This window comes from Lagenorhynchus albirostris, chromosome 4 (assembly GCF_949774975.1).
Source record: "Lagenorhynchus albirostris chromosome 4, mLagAlb1.1, whole genome shotgun sequence".
In the NCBI taxonomy this organism is placed as follows: Eukaryota; Metazoa; Chordata; class Mammalia; order Artiodactyla; family Delphinidae; genus Lagenorhynchus; species Lagenorhynchus albirostris.
In genome coordinates, this window is record NC_083098.1 from 96055479 (window position 1) to 96070036 (window position 14558).

Below are 14558 nucleotides of genomic sequence, written 5' to 3' on the forward strand. Positions count from 1 at the left end.
AGACCAAATACCACTATCTTCCTGGCCTTCCTCATTCACTTTGCTTCTAGGGATCTCTTACTTCAGGTTAGGTGAACACAGCCTCTGGAGGCAGATGACCTGGGTTTTGAATTCTCCCTCTGCTACTGATGCTTTGTGACCTTGGGCAAGTTATTTAACCTCTCTAAGCCTCATCCTTTCCCCTGTGCATGGGAACACCAATAGTACCATTACATAGAAGTTGTGAAGAATAAGATAATGCCTGTAAAGCCCATTGTGAGTATCCCTCCTCCTGCAGCATTGTAAATGTCCAATGTACATAATTTATTGCCTTATTACACAGGTTTTATTATTCTTAATATTTTCATTAATTCTTATTTAATTCTTTTTCTTAGTTTTTAAAGCTTTCATTTTATATATATATATATATATATATATATTATTTATTTTTTTTTTTTTTGCGATACGTGGGCCTCTCACTGTTGTGGCCTCTCCCGTTGCGGAGCACAGGCTCCGGATGCGCAGGCCCAGCGGCCATGGCTCACAGGCCCAGCCTTTTCGCGGTATGTGGGATCTTCCCAGACCGGGGCACGAACCCGCATCCCCTGCATCAGCAGGCGGACTCTCAACCACTGCGCCACCAGTGGCCCTTTCCATAATATTTTATCTGTACTAATCTAAAAGCGCTTGGCCCTTTTAAAAACTTTTAAAATTTTGTTGAAAATTCTGATTATTGAAGTCATGCACGCTCATTGCAAAAATTTCACTAAAAACAGAAAAACAAAGGGAAAAATCACTTATAATCTTGCCATCCAGAATATCTACTCTTAACATTTAATATATCACCTTCCATCTTTAATCTATGTGTGAATGCATGGTTTTAAAACAAAAAATGTGATCATATTAAATATATTACTTGTATAAAGTGCTTTTTTCCATAAAGGTAGGTTTATGTCCATATTAGCAAATGCAGTCTGCATCAGAGGTTCACCTGACCTGTCCTGATCTAGCTTATAGGTACGTTTAGTTTAGTTTGCATAGTTTAAAAAATTTAGCCAACTTAAAAAAAATCAGGGTATTTTCCAGAAAAGTCACATTCTCCTCCTCTGGAAAATCTGAAGTTCCAGCCGCACTGGGACTGGGTTCCAGGAGGCCAGTTACTGGCTAGAACTGAGCAATGCTTTTACATTGTATTCCTGGTCCACGGTGGATCCCTGGTCTCCATCATTACTGGCAATGGTATGTAGCATTTCTGTAGTATTTTCTGGCTATGTGTGAACACATTTATTCTCCTCAACTAGAATAGGAAAGTTGAGGGTAGGGCCTATTCTTCTCTATCTTTTAACCCTTGGACTCTCAGTGCCTCCCACTTACTTATCTCTTAGTAATTATGTGACATAAATATGTGAATGAATGAACTCAGTTGTGACATCTCACATATTCACATCACTCACTCAAGGAGTGCAAGGAGGATCTGGACCCCATCAGAGCACTGGGCTTCTTCTGTCCCTTGCAGTGGCTCCCACAGCTGGACTCAAAGCGGGGCTCCATCCACATTGGTAACTTTGGGGGAATCTGACATCTTTCTTCCAGGAGGAGCCTTAAAAGCTTTCAAAAGGCAAACCATAGTAACCACTTCACTTCCCACCCAGAAGCAGCCAACTCTCAAGCGGAAGATGACAGCTCCTGAATCGCACAAAGAAGCCTTTCAAAACATCTAACATTGGAAGGGAGTAAAGGAAACGAAGTTTGTCATCATCTACCAGTGGTTGTGCTTGCTTTTTTGTTTCTCTTCACTGTCTTTTAAGCACCGTGAATGTCTCTTAGGAGCCATAGGGTACATTGTGCATGAGTTCCTGTGGGTGTTGGTGCTCAAATTAGAAGCTGGATTTCGGGGACAGCTGGAATGCTTCCTTGCTGCTCCACCCTGCAGGCTGCACGTGAGGCCCAACCGCAAGATGTGAGGCGGGCCCCTTTAATCCTACACCAGAGTCTTGACTTCCAAAACCTGATCCTCCAACATTTGGACTTATATAACTTATTTGTTTATTTTTAAGCCAGCCCTGTCCAAGTTGAGAACACTTAAGACTCCCTTTTAGAGGAAATTTGGAACCCAACATTATCATTAACTGAATCAGCAAGCAACGGTTCTGTAAAAACACCAAGTGGCACAGTTCTGAGGACTTTTATCGTCATGTTCCTGGTGGAATTACATCGTGTGGTAGTTTGTCTGAAAATTGTCCTTGGGATTCTTTCCCTCTCTCTCTGTCTCTTCCTCTGTCTGTCTCTTGCTCCCTTTCTGTCTCTCTCTTGTAAACCATGGTCTGAGTTTAAGGGAGGCGGGGTTGGGGAGAGCTGAGCCTCCCTGCTGTGTAGGAACCCCTTTCATTTGACAAGGGACCAGGTCATTCTTATTCTGTAATTGACCACAGTGGTTCTCCAACGAGTTCAGCTGGTGGGGCCTCTGGAAGACATTGTGCTCTTTGTAGAGCGTGGTAAAGCAGAGAACATGATAAGACACGTATCTTTGGGTCAGATCGGATGCCATTTTACAGTAGATTCTAGACGAGAGGGAACAGGTGCAAAGAGTCTGATAAAAATGTATGTGAAACCAACAGGGACCTACTGTCCAGAACAGGGAACTATACTCAATATCGTGTAATAACCTATAATGGAAAAGAATCTGAAAAAGAATATGTATACATACATCTATATAACTGAATCGCTTTGCTGTACACCAGAAACTAACACAACATTGTAAATTAACTATACTCCAATAAAAATTTAAAAAAAAAAGTATGTGAAGTTGTTGACTGCTATGCTATTTCTATTAGGGACAACACTAGAAACGCTCTAAATGTTTAGCAAGACGAGAATAATTAAATTACCTATGGCCATTTTCAATGCGCCCATTAAGGATTCATCAAAAGTTACAAAGATTCTTTGGAGAGTCTTTAACAATGTTGAGAGAAGTGTCTATGATTTGTCAGGTTAAAAAAAGTGGAAATAAAGTCATATATGAAGTATGAGACCAATTACATTTATTGTATGGACAGAGATCCTTAGGAAATACACCATAAATTTAGGACAGGTTATAGCTCTGCATGATGGAATTATGGGTAGTTTTTATTGTTTATTTATCCTTTTCAGCATCTTCAAATGTTTCCATGATGAGCATTTATTGCTTTGATTGTCAGAAAATAAAATGATTATAAGGTAGTCAACTTCCCTGGTGGCTGCAGATTTGGGTCCAAGTTTTCTTTCAATACCACTTTTTTTTTTTTGGCCCTTACTACCCTCTGTCCTCCTAAGGCTCCTCCAGTGAGGATCTGGAAGAAAAGGCTGGGGTTTAAGTTGAGGAGGGTGAGACGTGCCCCTGTGCGCAGAGCCACAGCAATTTCCCTGGTGACCCGGAGGTTTGTGGGCACCTATGAGCTACATGCATTCTGTCTGGATTCCTGTCTGCAGATTCATAGAGCTTTACTAATTTAAGAAAGAAATGAGGCTGAAGGAACTTGGAATCGGCTGATCAACCTCATCTTTGGGTGAGAAAGAGTTCTAGCGGGACCCCCCTTCCCTCTTCTTATCCCCACAGCCTCTGCTTCCTTAAAACAACCCTGAGGGACATGCAGACAGATATTTTCAAGTTCGGGTGAGGCAGCTTGGTTCAAGCAAGGCTACTGGACTGCACACGCTGAGCTTTCAAGGTTGTCCGGCCAAGAGGGGACTGGTTTATTCCTTGGGCCAGGCAATTCCTTCAGGCCTGTGGGTTTCCTCCATGTGTGAAATGGATGTAACGCGACTCAAAGCTTCTCTTGGAGCTGTGTCCCATGACCTCATCTACCACTGCCTGTGCACATGGGGTGAAGTGCTCCCTCCAGGCGCTGAAGGGTAATGTTGAAGGACTTGAGCTGGGACTCAGGAACAAGTCTTAGGAGGATTTTTAGGAAAGGAGCCAAGTCTTTTAGCTACCAAGCATGGCAATAATTCAGTTCATTATATCCACCCACTGTTTATTGAGTAATTGTCTACATTTTGAGCCAGAATCCAAGAATCCCCCCGACTCCTTAGAGAAGCCACAGTTTCCTCCATTAGCATCCCATCTATCCCTTTCGGTTAAGGCCTGGATCCGTGGTATGGAACCGGCAAGGGTCCTGAAATTGATGGGTCTGGGTTGAAATCTCATCTCTACTCTTGTCACCTTGCAAGCACTGTGGCTTTGGGCAAGTTGCTTAGTCTCTCGAAAGTTTATTTTCCCCACGTTTAAAATAAGAATAATAATGCCAGCCTCATGGGGTTGTTTTTGAGTAGAGTTGCTAAATTTAGCAAATGAAAATATAGACACCCAGTTAAATTGGAAGGTCAGACAAACAACAAATATTTTCTTAGTATTATTAGTATGTCCTAAATATTGCACAGGACATACTAACTGCTAAAAAATTATTTGTTTATTATCTGACCTTCCAATTAACTGGGTGTCCTGCATTGTACCTGACAACCCTATTCTTGTGGCCAAAATAGAGGGATTTATCTGAAAGCCCCTGACCATGGCTCAATGAGTACTCTTTCCTCTGTACCTTCCTCTCCCAGGGAGGGCTGCATGATTCGTTGCTTCCCATCTTCATGGCAGGGGAAATAAAGACTCTGTGACCAGGTTGGTGGAAGAACGGTGAGGATGCTCAGTTAGAGGGGAGACATCTCCACGGGAAGAGTAAGAGAAGGCAGAAGACATGAAGGCTGGCATGAGCTAAACCTCTAGCAAATAGTGTCCCTTGGTCCTGTGTGCCTTTAACACACTCTGCTTGCTCTCTGCAAGCCTGTCAGAGGAGGTGACACCTTGGGGCCATGAGGCGCCCAGATGGGGATGCTGACCCCAGGGAAACCCCAGCTAGGCATGACCATTCATAGGCTTCAAAGGCCAGCTGTTGTGTTAGACAGAGGGACTTTCCTGGAGGTGATTTTTACAAAGAAGGGGTAAAGGGGACTGGGTGCCCCAGGGGCCTTACTGTGACTCGGGGGAAACCCGGGGTAGAGCTGACGGTGGCCCGTCCTTCTGCTCCTTTCTGTGGCTCCACCCCCAAACTCGAATCCCCTCTGACTTCAGCTCCCCCCGGCTCATGGGGTGGAGATGGACAGGTGGCAGGTCACACTCTGGCCTTTGTGTGCATCGCAGGCTGCTCCAGTGCCCCCACAACCTCAGGGTGTCATTTTCCTTTTCTGATCATCCGAATTCCGGGTGAGGAGCTCAGCTGTCGTCGGCTTCAGGGAATTTTTCCACCAGGATTGAAATCGGGGCCAAGAAAGTGTGGGCATGCAGAAGGCATTCTTTCTACTATTCAGATGTGCTTTCTCTTTAGTTTGGGCACTAGAAAAGGCTGCCTTTACCCAGAGTCCCAGAAGAAAGTTTTCAATTTCATTATGGTGAAAAAAACACACGAAGAGAGGTCCTAACCTCTGCCACATTTTCCCCATCCCTCCTTTAAAAAATTTAGACAACACTTTAACATATATTATTTAAAGTTAAGAAAAATAGAATTAATTCAAGCCATGCCCAGTGCAAAAGGAAAAAAAAAAGGAAAAGGAAAAGAAAAATTTGAAGGGAGACCTCTATCTCTAGTCTCTACTTAAGGATCACAGTCAGCTTGTTATTTTTATTTTGGAAGAGGTGATGTAACAATTGACTATTACTTACTAAATCGTTTTCTTTAACTTAATATACTTTCTAAAATTTTTAATTCATCCTAAGAAACAATATCTTTAAGTGTAGGATTTGATGTGCTATATATATTTCCCCCTTAACATATGAAGATAAACATATGCTATTAAAAATTTAAAATGCTCATCTGTGTATCATTTAAAACTCTTTCAGAAACACAGTTCTTGAATAACTTCATGAAGTTATTTGAAGCCAGAAATTCCTATCTATCACCCAGTTAACAATAGGCAGATTTAGTGAGACGTTTACTCCATTCTGGAACATGCACTTTGCACGTATTAGCTCATTAGTCCTCCCAGGAACTCTATAAAGAGGGTGTTTTTATTGGCCCCATTTCACAGATAAGGAAACTAAGACTGAGAGAGGTAAAGTCAAGGTCAGATCACTGGTAAGTGAAAGTCAGATTTAAAACAGAGCAGGCTGAGGTCAGAGTCCATGCAACCCCCCTCCCTCCCTTTCTAACCTCTTAGGAAAAACAAAACGAATAAAACAACAGGTATTGATACCACCACTTGCCAGGAGAACAGCAGGCAACAGTTCTGTTGAAGAAAGAGTGCGTTCAGAATGAAATGGTAAGAGCGTCCTTCCCATAACTTCTAATGCATTGCATGCAGTTCCCAACTTGCAGGGGGGTTGGATTCTAGAAGTTGATTTTAAAGCAATTTCGCTGTCGCCTTGCTCTGTGCTCCAAGGCGCTTTGTACACACCTCTCCTATTACACTCAGCACGTTGTCCCTTGGTTGCTTACACGTCTCTCCCCCACAGGGCTCCAGCCTACTCAAAGCCAAGGGCCTTGCCTTATATTTCCTTTGGTATTCCCAGCACCCAGCACAGCGCCCAGCCCGCGAAGACCCAAAGTGTACACGTATTGTATTAAATTACGAGTCATTTGTTTGGAACTCAGCACACATTTCCCTAAAGAAATGCATTACAAATGGGAGTGGAAGCCTTGTGTTTCCAACCAGCCCACATGAGTTTATTTAACCTTTCTCCTAGTCTACCAAGAGTACTAATAAGTTATGCGTAGCCGTGGGTGGAGCGAGAGGTGCACGCGGAGATAGAAATCTTTCCCTCTCTTTCCTGGGTCAGACCTAGATGAAATTTCACATGGGTCATAGTTCATCTTTGACTCCCCACAAACTGCTCTTTTTTTCTATATCTCCCATCTATGGTCATCACTGTCTCCAGGCTTCCTACTCGATGTCAAGCTGTGGTCCCTTGCCCAAGTCTTCTCTGTTCTTTCCCCAAATAACCTACTTGACCCCCTTGCCGATCAAAATTCCTGTTTCCTGAATGCAGGAGAGCACAGTTGATGTCCAGGAGGAAATTCACAGATTAGCAAGAATTAACTCAATTCTTGCTAATCTGTGAATGATAGCCTCTAATATCCCTCCACCACCACCTCACCCCCACCCCCAGTGCTAAGCACGTGACAGTTTATAGCACAGTCGTTAAAATTGTAGGATTTGGAGACAGATCTAGGTTTGAATACTGATTCTACTTCTAAGTTATGTGGCCTAGGGAAAGTAATTTAACTTCTCTAAGCCTCAGTTGTCTCATCTGCAAAATGGGAATAACTGTAGTTATAAAGAGAGCTAATACCCTGTTTTTTGTTTTTAAACATTTTTTAAGAATTTGTTTATTTATTTATTTTTGGCGCGTTGGGTCTTCGTTGCTGAGCGCGGGCCTTCTCTAGGCGCGGCGAGTGGGGGCTACTCTTCGTTGCCGTGTGCAGGCTTCTCACTGCTGTGGCTTCTCTTGTTGCGGAGCACGGGCTCTAGAGCACAGGCTCAGTAGTTGTGGCGCACGGGATTAGTTGCTCCTCGGCACGTGGGATCTTCCCGGACCAGGGCTTGAACCCATGTCCCCTGCATTGGCAGGTGGATTCTTAAAAGTTGTGCCACCAGGGAAGTCCGTGGTTTTTTTTTTTGTGGTTGTTCTTTTGGTTTTTTTGGCCGTACCAGGCGGCTTGTGGGAATCTTAGTTCCCTAACCAGGGATTGAACCAGTGCCCTCCGCAGTGAAAGTGTGGAGTCCTAATCACTGGACCGCCAGGGAATTCCTGAGAGCTAATACTTTAAAAACACTTAGTGTTATGCCACAGTGCTAAGGACTTGATTGACTTTATCTTTGCAGCAATCCCATGAGGTAGATACTTTTATTATTAACTGTTATAAAGGCAAGTGATTTTTGAAAGAGAATTTAATGGTAAATTAATTATTATTTATTACCTGCCTTCCTTCTTCCAAAAAGGCTTTGAGGCAAAATGCTACATTGATAAAATTTCTGACAGCATGGATGGGAGAGGACAGTCATTCCCGGCAGGAGATATTTTCAGGGCAAAGGGAGCAGGGACTGCTGCTAGATCACCCATGGCTGAAAATTTATCCTGAGAGTCCATTCCCTTACGTGGTTCCTGTTTCCACAGCTTCTTCCCTTCCTCTGCCTCTGAATGTGCCGAATCTGCAAGTGGTCCAAGTTTTTTTCTATTCCCTTTCTTTCTTTTTTAATTTTTTCACACAGCCCGTGGCAGCTGCAAGGTGGGGGGGACCAGGCGGGTGGCCGCAGCTGTTTGTATGTATGGGATCTCTGTAGTCTTTCTTTGTGAGTCAGGGGCTGTCTGTATATATCACAAGCTACCACCTGGCAAGATATTTCGTTCCATCTATGTTGTTTAAATGTTTCCTGGATGATGTCATGAATGCATACGGATGGGAGGAACTTCAAGATGTTAATTTTCAGCCCCTCATTGCCCTACACAGGGACATCCTAGGGCGATTTTCTCCTCTAGTTTAGGAGACAGCTTGAAATTTGCTTCCCGGTCCTTCCCATTTACCAGATGAGGAGATTTTAAAGCCAGGGGGGTAGGCATCTGAACAGAAGCCACAGTGTAGTCCTGGAAAACACTGAGCAGAAGCTAAGGGCAGAGGCAGGTGGCAGGCTCATCCCCTCGGGCCCCCTCAGTGATGTCCTGTTGGTTGAGTAACTTCACTTCGCTGGGTCTCAGTTTCCTCTTCAGTCAAATAAGGAGGGTGGGCTGAATTATCTCTGGTCTCTCTGGAGCTTTAGGACTCTGATTCTCTGATAAATTACCCAGGACAGATGGCTGTTCATCCTTTGTGATGCCACCCTAGGGATGGACAGTCCATGGTGACCCATGTACGCCTGTTCAAATGTTTCCTTATCCTTAAAACTGAGAAATTTCCCTTTATGCTAATAAAAATTTCTTGTGATTTGAGCATTTTCTTTTTTTTTTTTTTTTGGTTGTCGTTGTTATCCGGACTTCTAAAAACATAGGTAGAATTCTACCTGTATTCCTATTTTATGGTGATACCTTTGTTATACATACAGTGACATGTCTGTTTTAACCTAGATGATGAGTTTTCGAAGACTTGATAGCAATGAAATTCTATTTTTATATGACATTTATATTTAAAAACTATTTCACATGTATCATTTCATTTGAACCTCAAACTAAAAATAAGAAGAGAAATTATACTCATCACTGGATGAAATCACTGGATTTCCCCAGTGGTCCAGTGGTTAAGGCTGTGTGCTCCCAATGCAGAGGGCCTGGGTTCGATCCCTGGTCAGGAAACTAGATCCTGCGTGCTGCAACTAAAACTCGGCACAGCCAAATAAATATTAAAAAGAAAAAAAAGAATTTAAATATTTGTAAGTGAAGAGATTCAGGATGAATAAACCTAAATTCCTTGAACAATATTTCATCTTACAATTACTAAGTGAAAGAGTCAGGACCCAAACCCAGGTCTTTACTCAGAGTCTAGTACTCAGGCCATGAGAACTCATTAATTTAAGGCAGCACCACCAGCCGACACACCAGCTCCCCCTGCTTGAGTTTCTGCTGTGTCCTGGGTACACTACTAGGTGCTTTGCATACAATATCTCGAATCCTTGAAACAGCTATGCAATTGAAGTATTATCACACTCATTGAGAGATGACAAAAATTGAAGTTCACAGAGATTAAGTATTAAGTAACCGCCTGCTGGCTAACGTGCGCTGAAAGCAAAATTCAAACCTAAACCCATTCTTTTGACAGTGCTGCCTTTCACTTAAATACGCATTGCCTAAAATGAGACCCAATATAGTTTAATCTTCAGGATTTTTTTTAAGGCCACATGAATTATGGTTCCCTGAAAGTACAGTTAACAGAAATGACACACTGACTGAATCCCATTCAGCCAGCTGGAATCTCACTCGGTTGCCCTTGATTTTTCCTGTCGTACATCACTCTGCTTCTTGGGCTTTCTTTTCTAGACTTTTTTCCCATTTTTTCAAAAATATTTTTTGTTCCTTTTTTTTCCTGCATCCTCTTAAAGTGTCTCTACTTTAATTTTAAGAGATTGGCATTTAAAGTGAGTGTGGCATTCTTAGTTAGAACTCGGATGATGACCAGTAGAAGAATGAGATTTTAGTTTGCCCCCTCCTTCCCATATTCTGGATTACATGTCCCAAGATCATTTTTTTGTCTTTTATAAATTTATTTATTTATTTATTTATTTTTGGCTGCATTGGGTTTTCGTTGCTGCACAAGGGCTTTCTCTAGTTGCGGCGGGGGGCGCTACTCTTCATTGCAGTGTGCAGGCTTCTCATTGCTGTGCCTTCTCTTGTTGCAGAGCTCGGGCTCTAGGCATGCGGGCTTCAGTAGTTGTGGCACACGAGCTTAGTAGTTGTGGCTAGAGGGCTCTAGAGTGCAGGCTCAGTAGTAGCGGCGCACGGTCTTAGTTGCTCTGCGGCATGTGGGATCTTCCCGGACCAGGGCTCGAATCTGTGTCCCCTGCATTGGCAGGAGGATTCTCAACCTTGCAGCCACCAGGGAGGCCCCTGTCCCAAGATCATTTTAAGTTTATTCGTAATCTATTTTCCTGACATTTTACCTAGCTAACCCTTGCCCATTTTGTATCTACATAACTCTTTGCCTATTCTTAAACACTCTAACTTCATCTGTGAAATGGGGATAATGTGTACAGTGCAGGGAATATGGTCAATAATTATGTTGCATCCTTGTATGGTGACAGATGGTAACTAGACTAATTATGGTGATCATTTTGAAATGTATAGAAGTATCGAATCACTATGTTGTACGAATAGGAACTAACATAGTGCTGTAGGTCAGTTAAACTTCAAAAACAAACAAGCAAGCAAACTCATAGAAAAAGAGATTAGGTTTGTGGTTACTAAAGGTGGGAAGTGGGGTGGGGAGGGGGAACTGGATGAAGGCAGTCAAAAGCTGCAAACTTCCAGTGAGAAGATAAATGAGTCCTAAGGATGTAACGTACAACATGATAAATACGGTCAACACTGCTGTACGTTAGGTATGAAAGTTGTTAAGAGAGTAGACCCTCAGAGATCTGATCACAAGTAGAAACATTTTTTTTTTCTATTTCTTTAACGTGGCATCTGAATGAGAAGATGGATGTTCACTAAACTTATTGTGATAATCATTTCACGACGTATGTGAGTCAAATCATCATGCTGTACAGTGTAAACTCACACAGTGCTGCATGTCAGTTATATCTCAATAAAACTGGAAGGAAAAACAAAGGAATGAGAAGAATGATTTCTGTCCTGTCCACATTTCACAGACTTGATGATGTCCCATCAAACAATATGTAGGGAAAGCACTTGGAAAAGTATAAAGAACCATGGGCATAGAGAATTATAGTATATTTTGCTTTTGAAAAACTTAAACTGTAGAAATGGAGCTAAATAATCAGGATTGTTCAGTGAGGCAAAGATTTGGATGTTCTGGGTTTATTTATTAGTTATGTATAATATATACTAATTATATAAAATAATTAAATCATTTTAAAAGGACTATATGCATTATTTAGAGTACTGTCCTTTTCAGGCCACACACTGACATGGTTCAGGGTTGCTTAAACAGAGGATTGATGTCTCCTCTGTTTCTCCCCACATCTCCCTGGTTTTTTGCCTGTAGACTCTTGGCTGATCTCCTACAAACCCCGCACCTGGTATTACTATGTACCCTGTGATAGCCTTCTCTTTCAGAAGTCCCCACCTTTTCTGGTATAAGGAAACATTTTTTAAATGTTAACTCTTTCTGTGCAGTTCCACGATAATAATGAACTTCTGGCAACCATTGACTGAGAAAATACTCAATGACAAAAGGATATTACAAATTCAGAAAACCCTTTAAATGGGTTTATACTTAATCCATTACAACTGCATCCAAATGCTTTTAGAAAATACACAGACATATCTGAGTCATTATTCCACCAGGCATGTATATGAGCACTCAGTAGATATTTGTCAAATAAAGGCATGGATAAGAAGAGAATGAAAATGTGCAGGCGATGCTTGTGGTATCTGTGGATTTGTGACCCTTTTGTCATAACTCCATCCCCAACCCCTGCCCTGGGGGGAGAGCTCAGAGCTTGGAAACCCCTTGAATGTTTTCCCAAATACCCAGTATACGGTAGGCACTCAATTGTTGTGTCCTGAATGTATGTATGAATGAATGCTACTCTTGTCTCTTAATTAGATTACAATTTTGAGGATAGCAAGTACATTGCAGGCCCTTCTGTATCGTCAGCAGAACCCAACCTTGTCCTGAGAGAAAGCTGCAGCTTTCAAATAAACCAGGAACTTGATTAGTATGACCTACCGACAGATGCATTTCTGAAGGACCTTATTAAAAAGGAAACATCGAAAATTTAAACTACCAAGAGGGAATAGAGATGTCTTTGATTCCAAAAAACTTGTGTTTCTCTGCTAGGTAAGTGAAAGAAAGTATGGAGTTAGAAAATCACGAGGAGATGGGACAGGGCCTACGAAGCAGTGCTGTTGGCTTGAAGGCAGGAAAAGCATAGAAACCTCATCCTTTGAAGCCTGCCTCAGTCTCTGCTGAGTAATTTAAGGCCGCATCAGAGAGGAGGCAATGTGACCAGAACACTCCTGGGTGGAGACTGAACTGGCAGAAGAAATGGTTAGTTTATCACGTCTTGAAGTGGCAGTGGCAAAAAGCAATTTACTGATTCATAAATCACGAACTAAACCATATTACATATTTTTATGGCCAATGTGACATCAAGAATTCATTAGAGGATTCACTCACCTCAACAACGCTGGATGGAGCAGACCAATCATGTTAAAGAGAAACTCTTAATACGGGTTCTTCTTGGAGGCTTGAGTGAAATCAAACACTGCAGAGAGAGCCTTGTGCACCCTGAATCTGGTGCCCGCTTCACCTTGCAGCAAAGGAAGTGAAAGTGTCAAAACAAAGAGAAGAAAGTCAACATTCTGTCGGAGGGGAAAAATGCAGACACAAGCATTTTTTTTTTTTTTTTTTTTTTATGGGGTGGAGGGTTCGGAAGTGCTTTGATTATAGAGGATCGTTGTAAAGGGAAACAAGAAATCATCTTTCCTAGTTCTTGTTTTTCCTGGGCTTATCCTGAAATCTGAAGCCTGATTTTTATATATAAATGCAACCTGCAAAACAAATTACCGAAGGGAAAAAGGACAGAAGTGATGCTGCAGCTGCCTTAGGTTAATTTGATGTTCTTTCATGTTTCGGAGCTGCCTTGGTATTCCTGACCTCAGTTCTTTCTGTTGAATTGAAATCGTTGGGTGAATTGGATTCCCCAATCCTAGACAGAGCCTTAACCATAGAATTGTAAGAAAAACAATCACAGAATTGTAAAACATAATTGACATTGAATGTGTGACTAAATGAAGAAAAAGAATGAATGAATTAGCAGTGTGATCTCGGTCAAGGCACTCGACCTCTCTGGTCCTTTCTAACTCTGCTTAAGTAACTTCATGCAGGTCTTGGACCATTGGCCCTTGCCATAGGGTGACCAACCTGTCCCAGGCTTTGTCGGCTTTAGCACGGAAAGTCCCACATCTTGGGAAACCCCTGATACAGGTAGACTGGGACAGTGGTTACCCTGGGCCTCTGTGACCCTTGCTATGTTCCAGGGTACACGAATGATCCAACTCTTGGGCCTTGAGCTGCCCTGTCCTGCATCTGTCACTCCACCTTATCAATGAGGAGTGGATTGTGGTGTGTCACAGACACTAATAATCGTTTTTGCCAATTCATTTTCCCTTCTCACCTCCTTCCTTGTTGGCAGAGTCCTGATTTTATTCTTTTGTTCACCTACTGAGTGGCCCAGAAAAGGTGACCATAACCCCAGTTCTCCAAGATGGGGGTGGATCTTGATTAATCTAATACAAGCATGCAATTCTAGTCTCCTTGCCAGAGACTGAGTTAACAGGGGAATGTCGTATACTGGGATGGCATTACTAGTTGTTAAAACTTTGAATGCTTTGTAATGGTTGGTAAAGAGATGTTGCCCAAGGGCCCTGGCTCCTGCCCCAGGATTTCTGTGCTAAACCTCTCCCTTTCAGCTACTAAAGGGTTAATGTCTAGCAGCACTGGGGGCTTCCTGGACTCTAGCTCCAGGTTTCTTGCTTTGTTGGTTCACTGCCCTTTCCTTTGTGTGTTATATATTTTATAGAATATCCTGCCTGTATGTGAGCTAATTCTGGGGACGGGTGGCAGCAATAAGAGCTCCATCCAGGGCTTCCCTGGTGGAGCAGTGGTTGAGAGTCCACCTGACGATGCGGGGGACGCGGGTTCATGCCCCGGTCCGGGAGGATCCCACGTGCCGCGGAGCGGCTGGGCCCGTGAGCCATGGCCGCTGAGCCTGCGCGTCCGGAGCCTGTGCTCCGCAACGGAAGAGGCCACAGCAGTGAGAAACAAACAAAAAAAGAGCTCCATCCACTTTCCTGAGGACAGTGGTCCCAGTGGCCGCTACCAGGGTCCCCGGCCTGGGTCACGGTATGGTCTCAGTGCTGGTGTCCACAGCAGCAGGTA

At 42.9% G+C, this 14558-nt stretch overlaps 1 protein-coding gene across 1 annotated transcript in view; it reads right to left on the reverse strand.

Moving 5' to 3' along the window:
* Positions 1–12932, reverse strand: part of LOC132519917 (recombining binding protein suppressor of hairless) — a 229851-nt gene extending 216919 nt beyond the window's left edge. Inside the window, exon 1 of the mRNA XM_060148405.1 lies at positions 12795–12932. The gene's annotated coding sequence lies outside the window, so the exon portion shown is untranslated. The remainder of the gene's footprint in view (positions 1–12794) is intronic.
* Positions 12933–14558: the final 1626 nt, after the last annotated feature.